At 47.6% G+C, this 11935-nt stretch overlaps 1 long non-coding RNA gene across 1 annotated transcript; it reads right to left on the bottom strand.

The window, feature by feature from the left end:
- Positions 1-213: 213 nt before the first annotated feature.
- LOC134165680 (uncharacterized) lies at positions 214-11441 on the bottom strand. Its single transcript, XR_009965611.1, has 3 exons — positions 8287-11441; positions 1591-1769; positions 214-1364 (listed from the first exon to the last, which is right to left on the bottom strand). It is a non-coding gene; the product is annotated as an uncharacterized LOC134165680 (long non-coding RNA).
- Positions 11442-11935: the final 494 nt, after the last annotated feature.

An 11935-nucleotide genomic window follows, 5' to 3' on the forward strand; every position in this document is an offset into this window, starting at 1 on the left:
AATAATCCAGTACTGGTTTGGGGGGACAATTGTCTTAAAAACCTGGATCAGTTTTCAATATCCCAAAGTATCCTGCAAATATACCTGTTTCCGAAGACTCGTATCGCACTAACCTGCCCATACATGGAGGGTTTTTTCCATCACCTTCAGGTACTAATGGTTGAAATCCATGCTTTGGGAATCAGTCTGCTCTGAGATGGGAAGCCTGGTTGTTTTCAAACATGCAGAACACAGGAAGCTGCAGGTGTTTCGGAGGGGAGGCGTTCATGCAGGAACCATGTTTGCTCTCTCGGCTGTTTGAAAATCAAGAGGATTGGTCATTAATAATTTTTATAACTGGTTACCATGATGAGAACTAAACCAAGGCCAACTTGTTTGATTGATGGGGATTTATTAACTGAAAGCTTTTACTGCTATCTATCTACTTCATTTTGAAGCTGCTGCCGTGAAATAGGTGCAGTATATGATTGACCTACAATTTCACTTCAGACGGTGGCAACCCCTAAAACCTCAGTGGGTCTCCTTCAATCGCATTCTGCAAGTACAAGCAGCAGTTTGGCACCAGCACAGCGTTTGTATCAAGCTCACACGTGCAGGGTCTAAAAACCCCAAATGAAACCTCAGGCTCCTGTAGGAAAAGGGCTTCGTGTTTGCAGACAATAAATGTACAACACTGAGTAGGACCGCACTGATGGTATCAGTAATAATCTCATCATTACACCCGGCTTGGACATTTTAAACTCAATTTGTACGTCCAAAACTGGATGTGTAGCACATGAGCAATTAAATGCACAAACAGAAAATGGGAGGGCTAAAGGCTTGATAGAGCAATGCAAACCCCAAGTACAGCTATGACGAGGGACCTGACCTGCTGCTGGCTTTCTTCAAGCAAGTTTTCCAGAGGGAAACAAGGTTAATGCAATAAATCCAGTACAGCCTCAAAGGAGAGTGCCCTTCCTCTGGGCATCAGTGATCTCCTCTGGTAGACTGAAATAAACCTCTCCTTGCTAACAGAACACAAAATTGAGCAGAAACGTGCAAAGGAAGCCTTGTGTTCACCTGCTAGCAGAGAGGAAGGGAAGGGAGACACGTTCAGGGACATTTTGGGGCCCCACCAAACCAACCACTTGTTTTCCTTTTCAAGGCCATTTGCAACGAGAGGAACTTAGAACCTCTCTGAATTATTCAGGGAGTCTAGACCTGCCCACTGCTGGCAAACAGCTAGGGAGCGTTAGGTTTATATTTGGAAGCTTCCCATAGCTATCCAGTGGGGTGTCCAGCAGGATGGGAGCACCAGGGCAATCAAACTGCTCCTCTTCTCATGAAAGCCATGGGCAAGTTCAGAGAGGAAGCTGAGTATTTCCCTGCATAGCAAGAGTTCTGTGCTGCACAAATTAAAGCACCAGGAAATTTCCTATTTCTAAGTGGAGAAAATGAGTATTTGGCAACACCAAAGGAAGGCAAGAAGTTGAAGATGGGGTTTGGATGCTTTTGTGCTTTCCTGCAGATAGAAAAAGCAGCTTTTCAAATTCATTCCACCATCATTTGGAACCAACCCAAGCAAATATAATGGGGTAGATATAAATTCACCTTTGAGTCAGCGTCTCGTGTTTCAGCACTTCTAGTCACAGCATCTTGCAGAGCAGTACATCAGCCATATGCTTCCTGCACATCTTTTACCTTCTCAGTAAACCATCAGAAGATGGATGCTAAGATCCAGAATGCAACCTTAAACATTCTCTTGGGGGTTTTAGCAGGTTTTATTGGTACTGCTGGTAGAGCTGGTAGCAACCTCTGCTTCAGAATTCAAACAGCTACTGGAAAGAAGAAAGAGGTTATCAAACAAGGAACTCTTGCAGTGGCTGAACAGCCACTAATGGGGAAAAACAAACTATATGCAGATATCATAAAGGAGAATAAACTCTTTTCCACTATAATTGGTGTGAAGCATGAGAAAGAGGCATAAAAGCCTCAAAAAGATGCTTTTGTCATAAGGCAAAGGGGTGAGCTCGGGTAGGGGGTGGTTTATGGGTTCTTTGAATCGGGACTTTTGCCACTGGGAAATAATCTCAAGATCAGGTAGACTTGATCAGTAGTCAGGAGAAAATGGAGACCAGACATGAATCACTAGGGATGTACCAGTGATGGTCTCCTTGTGAGCTTTTTAATCAATCTCACCCTTTGAGTCTCTCCTCAGATTAAATCCTTCAGGTTAAAGGAGCGTAACTGACAAAGTTTACTGAATGACACGTGGTGCATGATCAAACCCCTCTGTGCCACTGCCATTTTACCTATGTGGACTGCGATCCACACGTATGAATAACATATAGTAACTGCTTTATTGCATGTCTCAGGGGTCTCTCAAACCAAGTGCTGACGTTCAGTCCTAACCCACCCTCACATCCCACTAACGTGATGACCCCTCACTTTGGTTATAAGAACGTAGTTAGTGATGAAGCAAAATGAAGAGAACGAGAGCACAGAGTCAGTTACATCTGGAGCTTGGTCAGAACGTTGTGCAGGTGATTCTGTCTGCTTGGTTAGGGTTTTGATGCAAACTGCAATGAGCATCCCCAGCTGCAGTAGCATGCTGATCATGCCACTGCTCCCACTGACTTTCAACTGCATTTGAGTACCCACAGCCCTCCCAGACCTTCAGAATCACAGCTTAGTGCCATAAACGTACTTTTCCAACTGCACTCTTACAAATCATCTGCTTTTTACTCACAGCTTGTCCGCTTCACTATCTGCAAATAAGCACCCTGGTATGAACCTGACCATTTCTCTTAATGTTTTCTAGCTAGTGAATGCTTTATACTTGGCACTTTCGGGCCTTCCAGAGGTCAAGAAGGAAGAAGAACTTGCTGTATTTTCAAACAACCCCTCTGAAGACAGCTGTAGATGTTAGTAACTAGATGAAAAGATGTATCTGTTCTTGCTGAGGATTCTGAATGCAGTTTGACTTCTTCCTTCCATTACACTAGGGAGAAAATGAATCCTGTAACTCAGCTGGTCCAGTTCTGAAATCACAGAAGTATAGAACGGTTTGGGTTGAAATGGGCCTTAAGATCATCCACCTCCAAACCCTGTCCCAGGCCAGGGACACCTTCCACTAGAGCAGGTTGCTCCAAGCCCCTGTGTCCAACCTGGCCTTGAACACTGCCAGGGATGGGGCAGCCACAGCTTCTCTGGGCACCCTGTGCCAGCGCCTCAGCACCCTTTTAGCTTTAGACAAATGCAGTAGGGAGAACATGCATCCTCTCGAGCTGCTCCAGAGGCATCACTGCTCCTCCTTCCCAGCATCAGCTACCTTAGCAGAGGCCAGGAGCTGCCTCCCCCCGTCAATTTTGCCGTGACTGCTCCCAAACATAAACTTCCAATCCTCACCTTCAGCAGTGCCAGCAGCAGGGAAGCATTCATTTCATATCGAAACAAGAAAATGGGATTTACCAGCTTTGTGGGACTCTTCCTGGACACTGTAAGACACTAGAGCGGCAGCACTGGGGACATCCAGAAGACTGCACTGGAGAGAGCACTAACACAGAGTAGCAGGTAACTTCTCTCATGTCTTTCCTTTGCATTCCTAGTGAGGTACAACACATCTGAAGCCTCAGACACTGAGCCTGCGAGGTACCATGGCAACTTCTCCCCTACACCCTGGCCAGTGTTTACCTAGCAGCCAACGCTCTTTTTTTAATCAGCACCGATGCTTTACAAGATAATGATTTCTAAGTGGGACAACTCTCTTGGTTTTATTCCCAGAAAGTCCCCTAAACCCCAGAATAGATAACAGGACTTGGAGAGGAGGATGAGTAATCCGGTGGGTTGTATTTGGTTAGTGAAAAATGATATCCTTGCTGAGAGAAGCATGTTTTCTCTGTTTCTCCCTCGGTTGACAGCAAACTGCCTGGAATTACTGTTACTGCAAAACACAAGAGCAGGGGGACAGGAAGCAGTGGAATCGACACGATGAACTGATTACGTTGCTGGTGGACACATAAACAAGCTGTGAAGGCAAAGAGCTATTCAGATGGCCACAGTGACTGAAAACCAGCCTGCAGTCCTGCTAGTCCTCACTGCCCTGGCTTCCTGAGATCACCTGTTTTGGTCTCAACCCTGATGCGTGCCATGCAGTCAGCAATAACTGCTTGAGTAGATGCTACACTGGGTGCGAGGGGTTGCCTGGCAACTTCAATTCATTTAGCAAAATTTCATTTCCTTTCTATTATGACTTTTATTCTAGAACATGCCGGGCTGAGAGGATTGAATTCCCGTTCGAACTTCCCTTTGGAGCGAACATAAAAGCAACCAGAAGACAGAAAGGAAGGAGGGAGGGAGGGAGGTGTAATCCAGCCCCATATTTTGACCCAGCTTTAAGTTACAGTGAAGCAATAGAATGTCACAGTATGCTAATTATTTAATCAACCCACATCTCCTCTGCTGTTCATGTATTATTCTGACTATCAAGCGAACACCATCTGCCCTCACAGAAATATGTTCCTGTAACATACAGAATAGTTAGCTGGCGAGGAACCAGCACCACGTTCACACTCCAAAGTCATGAACCCCAGAAAGCACGAGGAGCTGCGGGACATCCAAAACATCCCTGCCTCTCCCTTGGCCTTCCTCTGGAGAAAGGGATGATTTCCATTTCCATTGCCAATACCAGGATAGGTTCATTAATGGCTCTGAATGCAAACAGGAAGCTTTGGAATCCAGCGTTCCTTGTAATGAAAGGTTTCTGTCACTTGGGGAAGCGTGGGAAGCAGCAGCAGGGAGACTGAGGCAGCTCCGGCTCCTTATCCCCACGCCGCTGGGAGAAGGAGCCTCTTGCTCTGTTAATGCACATTACTGGCCTGGACAGCAAGTATAAGGATGCACTCGATAAGGGGAAGAGGTAACTCCTGTCTCCAACAGAAGAACAACTTTGCCAGTGAGATCCTGGTAAAGTGCTCCAGGGAAAAGGATTTGGAAAGGTTGTTTGGGAAGTATAGGTTGTAAGGGGATGCTCACCTCAAACAGACAAAATGAAGTATAAACCCTCCTCACTGGCAGGAGACACTGAAAAGCCCTTGATTTAGACCAGGCAGTACTTAGCAACAACTAAACCATCCGTGTGTTCTCAGGGCTATTCTCAGACTAGAGCCAAAACCACAGCAGTGCAGCAGCCACTGGGCAGAAAACTATCCCAGCCAAAGCCAGGCCAATGGACATTTGTGCAACTTCATCCTAAATTGCTCAAGTTGGAAGCGCAGCATCTTCATCATTTCCTAATCAAGCACTGCCTGTTAAGGAACCCCAACCAGCTCTCCAAATAAACAGGTACAAGGACTGCATGTGCAATAGAAATACCAAGTGCAGATGCAGCCACCTTAGAAACAGGTTTTGGAAACTCAATATCTGTAGTTAATATGTCAGTTAGCAGGCTAGCTACAAGATGTTGAGTTGCTCCTTTGTATCCTCCTGTCTCACAGCCTGGCATGGAGCACCTCAGTCCACACTTCACCTGCCAGAACAGCCAACAGCTTAAAGCAACATCCCCTGTACCAGTGAAGAGCTGTCAACAGGGCATGGATGGATCCACCCACCAAAACCATAGAATCACAGAGTGGTTTGGCTTGGACCTTAAAGCTCATCCAGTTCCGATCCCTGCTCCGGGCAGGGGCACCTTCCACTAGAGCAGCTTGCTCCAAGCCCCTGTGTCCAACCTGGCCTCGAACACTGCCAGGGATGGGGCAGCCACAGCTTCTCTGGGCACCCTGTGCCAGCGCCTCAGCACCCTCACAGGGAAGAGCTTCTGCCCTAGATCTGACCTGAACTTGCCCTGTTTCAGTCTGAACCCATCACCCCTTGTCCCGTCGCTGCAGTCCCTGATGAAGAGTCCCTCTCCAGCATCCCTGTAGCCCCCTTCAGACACTGGAAGCTGCTCTGAGGTCTCCACGCAGCTTCTCTTCTCCAGGCTGAACAACCCCAATGTTCTCAGCCTGTCTCCATATGGGAGAATAAAAACACTGGGCCCCAACGTCTCTGTTGTCCATATCCTGGATTCCTTGGAGCAGGACCAGGGATTTCCAGTGGGACTGGAATTAAGCCCAGTGTGCCACAATCCCATAAAACACAACTGTCTATTGGTTAAACAATGCCAAGCTCATCTCAGCCAGATGCCTGTTTACTGACTACCGAGGGAGAGAAAAAAGGCTCTCAGATGCTATTGCTTGGGTTTGCAGGATGTAGGACATATTAATTACGAACAAATTAAATGAGCACAAAGCAGAGCTGAGCCATGGTACTTGGTTTGGCTGCAATTCTCAGCATATGAAGGGAAATGACAGCACAGGCCTTGATGAACATAAATTCTGCATTCAAAATAAATCATTCTGTTACCTCATGTCCATCTGCTCAAGGTACTTGTTCGCTTTCTTCTGCTCTATGGGATAATGGAGCATAAAATTGGTTAAATTATTGCCCATTTAGCACAAACGCTTTCTGCATTAAAGGAAGAATCCTGGTTCATTTGGCCAACAAAAAGCTGCTCTGCTAAAAATCCCTGTTCCCCAACGACATGAGCTGGTATTCCCTTGGGAAACACTGATGAGGCAACCCAGCAGGGCAGTGGCTTGGTGAGCACCTAAGAGTGGCCTTCCCTGGGACTGAACCTCACCTCCCTGGGCAATTGGTTCCTGTGCCTTCATACCCTCTCCAGTAAGATACTCCTCCTGGTTTTGAACCTTCATTTCCTCGTTGTGGACCCTGTCCCCCATAAAGAGCAGATGTTCCTGCTCTCTCCAGTAAGATTTCCCCCCTTCAGTGCCCTCTCTTGTTTTCCAGGCTCCTCTGGACTGACTGGCCCACAGCTGCTCTGAATGCAGTGTCCCACATTAGATGGATACTCCAGGCCAGACAAGGCCTGACGGTTTGTAGTAGATGGGATGGATTACATCAAAAGTCCTGAGGATTACACTCCTAGGAAGGTAAAGAACTCTGAATTATCTCTCCTTTTATCAGTATCATCATGCTGTGGACTCCTGTTTAATCCGGGCTCCACAATACCGCCGTGATGTGGCTTTGCAGATCTCGTTTGTTAAGCAGCATTTTTTACTGCTTTATACTGTGCATTTGGTTATTCCAGGACCAAGATCTTGATCTCATCCTAGTCAAATTTCTTTGGATTTCCTATCTGCTGGGCCATTTTTCATACTTGTTGACAACATCTTTAATTCAAATCCTGCCCTTTAAAGACCTTGAAGCTTCTTATCCTTTGCAAATGTGAAAAGCAGAGGCCTTTGTCCAGCAGTTGCTAACAAACCACCCTAAAGACCATTTGCAAACCCTCACCAGAGCCCGCTTCAAGGCAAACCATTTCTTGAACTCTTCAGCTCGAGAAGGCAGCATCGAGAGATGAACAGAGCAAGGGAAGAGCGAGGAACTCAAACCCTGAGCACCTCCTTCTCCCACCAAGAGCATGTGAGAGGTGAGGCGCTCAGTGCAGCCGTTTCCCTGCTCCCAAGATGCTGACCAGAGGCCAGGACACAGAGCCTGAGCCACAGGAGAACATGCAAGGAAGAGACTGATTTAAAGATGGTGGAAGTAGGGAGGAACCTCGCAGCCCCCCCTTTCTTGACCTTTCCTTAGTGACAGCGAGATGCTTCTCTCCCGGCAAAGCTGCTCTTGACAGGCGGCTGTCAGCTGGAGGAGCAGATGGCTCCACGGCTCATCCCGAGCCCTTCCTCAGCCAAGCAGCACAAACTGCAACAACTGCCTCGCAGCACGAGCAGGATCTGCACTTGACAGGTCAGCCGGGAGCGTGCCCATGTGCTGGGATGGGGAGGGAGCACAAGGAGACCACTCTTTTGGGTCTGAGTGCTCTAACCTCGCCTGATAAAGTGATCTACTGGATGCTCCATACCCTGTTGGAAAGTCCTGGCACCTCCTCACCCCTTGCAAATGGAAGGTGGGAGCATTCTGCTCACCGAAGACACCAAGTCTTTTGACCAAAAATCAGCAAATTACCACGTAAGGCCAGGAGTTTAAGGATACAGCTTTCCAGATACTGTGACCACCGATGCTGCCCTGTTATCTATCTACTGAACGGGTTTTCTGTGTTTCAAGAACTTTTGTAAAATACAATACTGGGAAAACACTAACCTCAGTCTCCTACAGGCTGTTGAGATTCCTGCTGCTCTTCCCCTCTCTGCCTTAGCAGACTGACACCATCTCACTCCATCCTCCTGTCAGGCAGCTGTAGAGGGCGATAAGGTCCCCTCTGAGCCTTCCTCCATCACTCACCTCAGGTCTCACATGCTTCTAGAGAGAGGCCTCTCACTGGTTTCCTCTCTTAAGCCGAAGTCAGCAGCAGGGAGAAGATACCTGATTGTGTCTGACAGAAAAAGCAGCATTTCAGGGCTGTACTCGTGTGAAAGCTACTTCGCACCGTTTGCCTCTCACACATTTGCTTCGCTCATACTGTCTTACTCACTCTGCTTTTGCCCCACCGTGCTGACCCAGCCCCAGAAGAGCTGCACAGCCAGATGTGCTCCCAGTGCTTTCCCAACTCCTTTTCCAAAGGAGTGCTAATTATGTGATTAGGCTGATGAAGAGGGGTAAGTGCCCATGCCAACACAAAGATTGGAGAGGGAAATCTAACAGTTTGTGCTATAAAGATGGTCAGGAGATGGTCAGAGGAGATGGCACTGAAGTTACATAGAGCCTTTTGCTCGGATGAGGTGCTATGATCCTTTCAGCCACACCAAACACTAACTTTAGAAGCCCCCAATGAAGGAACTTCTCAAAGACCCTGTAGAAGTCTAAATAAATTGTATTAACTGGTTCCCACTTATCCATTTGAAGTTTATGCTCATGACTTAGTACAAAACCAATTCACGTTTTCCTGCTTGGATTAAAACAACTATGCATGATTAAAGCTAAGTATTCATTCTTTACTATTAGTTAAATGCCAATGAGGGCTTTTCAAACCTGACACCTAGGAGCATATACCACAGAGATTGCTGCTCTTTAGCTAGTAGTAACAAAGCACTGGCAATGGTTTTTTAGTTATGGCCCCTGCCACCAGACTCCCCTCTTGTCAGAGCATAAAGGAAGGGCTGATCAGAGACCTTGCTAAACCTGGCATCATTATGCTCCAGCCACTCCACAGTTACCATCCTATTTTTGTCCTGTGCCTTGTTATTGCTCTGTATCTTACCTTGATCTTGCTCATGTCCTTTACTGCATCTCTCGCACATAATGAAATGTTTATCTCTTGAGTACCACTCAATGCTATGGCCATTCAGCATCTCAGCTAAGTGGTTCCCATTACCAGCTCACGCCTGTGAGCTGTTTATGCATCCCAGAGCTGGTGGTCTCAGCCCAACTCACAGTCCCCCTGGTACAACAAGCAATCCCCCAAGCACAGCTGAAGCTAATGCTTAATTAAAATGTAACCAGCCCTGTGCTAATTAATTACCCTTTACTGTCAGGCTGAGCATGGAACATGAAATTTAAAGCCACAGGGACTGAACTACGTCTTGGATCTAGTGTGGGCAGAAGCATCCTGTTGACCAGGACAAGAGCTGGCTACAGTAATACATGTTGTAAACTCCGTGCAGTGTTTTGCAGCCAGGCTTCTGGCTTTGTCCTGGGCTGCTGCATGGCACAACTCAGCCACTGTGGGTGCCTGTCTGTACCAGCAGCACCTTCACCTTCTCTATGGGATCAGTGGTCAGCCAGCATCCCTGGGAGGATGTCCTCAGCCCTCCACTTGTTCTGACCCCTCTCCCTTTTGCACAGACCCTGTGTACATCCACACAGGCTTTTGTGGATGGGTTTCTGATGCCCCTACCCCTGCAAAGCAAACTGCTTCATCAGACACACCAAGTCCAAACTAGCCCCAAACCCTGGGGTAACTCCATGGGCTGAGGCCAAGGGAGCATGACTAATGCGGAGCTGAGAAACCCCACAGCCTGTGACAGCACAGCTGTAAGGGAATTGTTAACTCTGCTGTCATTAACAGGAATGCTCCAATTTCTCCTTCACGTGATTCATCCCATGTCTCCCAATGACTGCTGCAAAACTAACAGCTTCCTTACCAGAGCAGCTTCCCACCACTGGAGCCAGACTGTCCCCAGGTCACCTTTCCCTCTCTCTTCCACTCTTAATACAGCAGCAGGCTGGCTCCTGCCTTATGAACACATTGCCAGGGGGAAGAAAAGAGAAAAAATTGCCTTTTTGTCATCTTTGACAGGAGCAACAGAACATAACAACCCTATTATCCTGATTAGGTTTTCCTGGTGAAAAAAGGAGCTGTTACAACATGCTCTCATTAGCTGGAAGAACAATCTTCCTACAGAGACAAGTGTGTATTTCTCTTGGTCATCAATTAGTAGGATTTCCTGAGAGGCAGGAGATGCTGAACAGAAATAAATCTTGTTTAACATCTTAATCCCAGTTTATTTTGACCCTGGGGTTTGAATTCCCCAAAGCTGTTAGTGCTTCAGCACTATGGCACGTTAGCAGCTGGTGCCTGGAAAGCTGCTGGCCTGATGGCAGGCAGAGCACTCACACTGGCATTCCAGCAGCTAAAATACAGGATTCATTTTCAGTACCCTGAGAGACTCTTGAAACATCAACAAGAAAGGATTCTTAAGAGACCCCCTTCATCATCACCCCCCTTGAAAGTATAGTACCTATGCCAACATGAACAGGATTTCATTTGAGATTTCTCTCTTCAAGATGAGCAGCTCCTCATCATCGGTGCACTGCTGTGAAGAAGTTGCCTGGGCAGCATGCTGTCAGGTAAAGAAACAGATAAATGTTGTATTTGCTAACATAGGATCACAGAATCACAGCTCTGTTTGGGTTGGAAAGGACCTTAAAGCTCATACAGTTTCAACCCCCTGCCACGGCCAGGGACACCTTCCACTAGAGCAGCTTGCTCCAAGCCCCTGTGTACAACCTGGCCTTGAACACTGCCAGGGATGGGGCAGCCACAGCTTCTCTGGGCACCCTGGGCCAGCGCCTCAGCACCCTCACAGGGAAGAGCTTCTGCCTAAGAGCTCATCTCAGTCTCCCCTCTGGCAGGTTAAAGCCATTCCCCTTGGCCTGTCCCTACAGGCCCTTGTCCCAAGCCCCTCTCCAGGTTTCCTGCAGCCCCTTTAGGCACTGGAGCTGCTCTAAGGTCTCCCCTTCAGGAGCCTTCTCTTCTCCAGGCTGACCCAGCCCAGCTCTCTCAGCCTGGCTCCACAGCAGAGCTGCTCCAGCCCTCACAGCATCTCTGTGGCCTCCCCTGGGCTCACTCCAACAGCTCCACGTCCCTTCTGATGCAGCCCAGCATATGATTGGCTTTCTGGGCTGCAAGTGCACAGCGCCAGGTCGTCTCTCCTTATTCCATCCTCATCTCTATTCTAACATCTTTTCTCATTCCATTTGTGTCAAAACTTGCACATCTTTTAAAGGAGGAGCGGGAACATCACAGCACTGGGGTAGGAGGAAGCATTGGGAATAGAAACTCCTTCGTACTGATATGGAGAAGGCACCAAACCTGCCCGAGGCACTTGGCTACGGGGAAGGGCAGAAAAACCCTTGCATAGTTAAAGCTCTGGCACTAACCTCTTGCTCCTTCTTCACAGTGGCTGCACTGCATAGTATTACCTCGCTAAGGAGCTATCCCACTTTAGCTTCCTCAGAGGTCAGATATTCACCTCTGCGCTAAGTCCATCCGGTGAAGAAAGACAATTCCTTAATCCTATTTTGTGTGCTTGTTTCCATATCCACAGTTCTCTCACGTCAAGCCTAGGCCATACATGAAAACTCCTTGTTTGCTGCTCCTGCTGTCTCTGCTGTCCAGCAGAGAGATGTTCACGAGGAGAACTTTGCCATGGCTGGCTCTTCATTCTCATGTGCTACAGCAGAGGTACATAAAATTAACATAAAGCATTAC

Source organism: Pezoporus occidentalis, unplaced genomic scaffold, assembly GCF_034315485.1.
Source record: "Pezoporus occidentalis ecotype Australia unplaced genomic scaffold, CSIRO_AGI_Poc_V1 ctg245, whole genome shotgun sequence".
Lineage (NCBI taxonomy): Eukaryota > Metazoa > Chordata > Aves > Psittaciformes > Psittacidae > Pezoporus > Pezoporus occidentalis.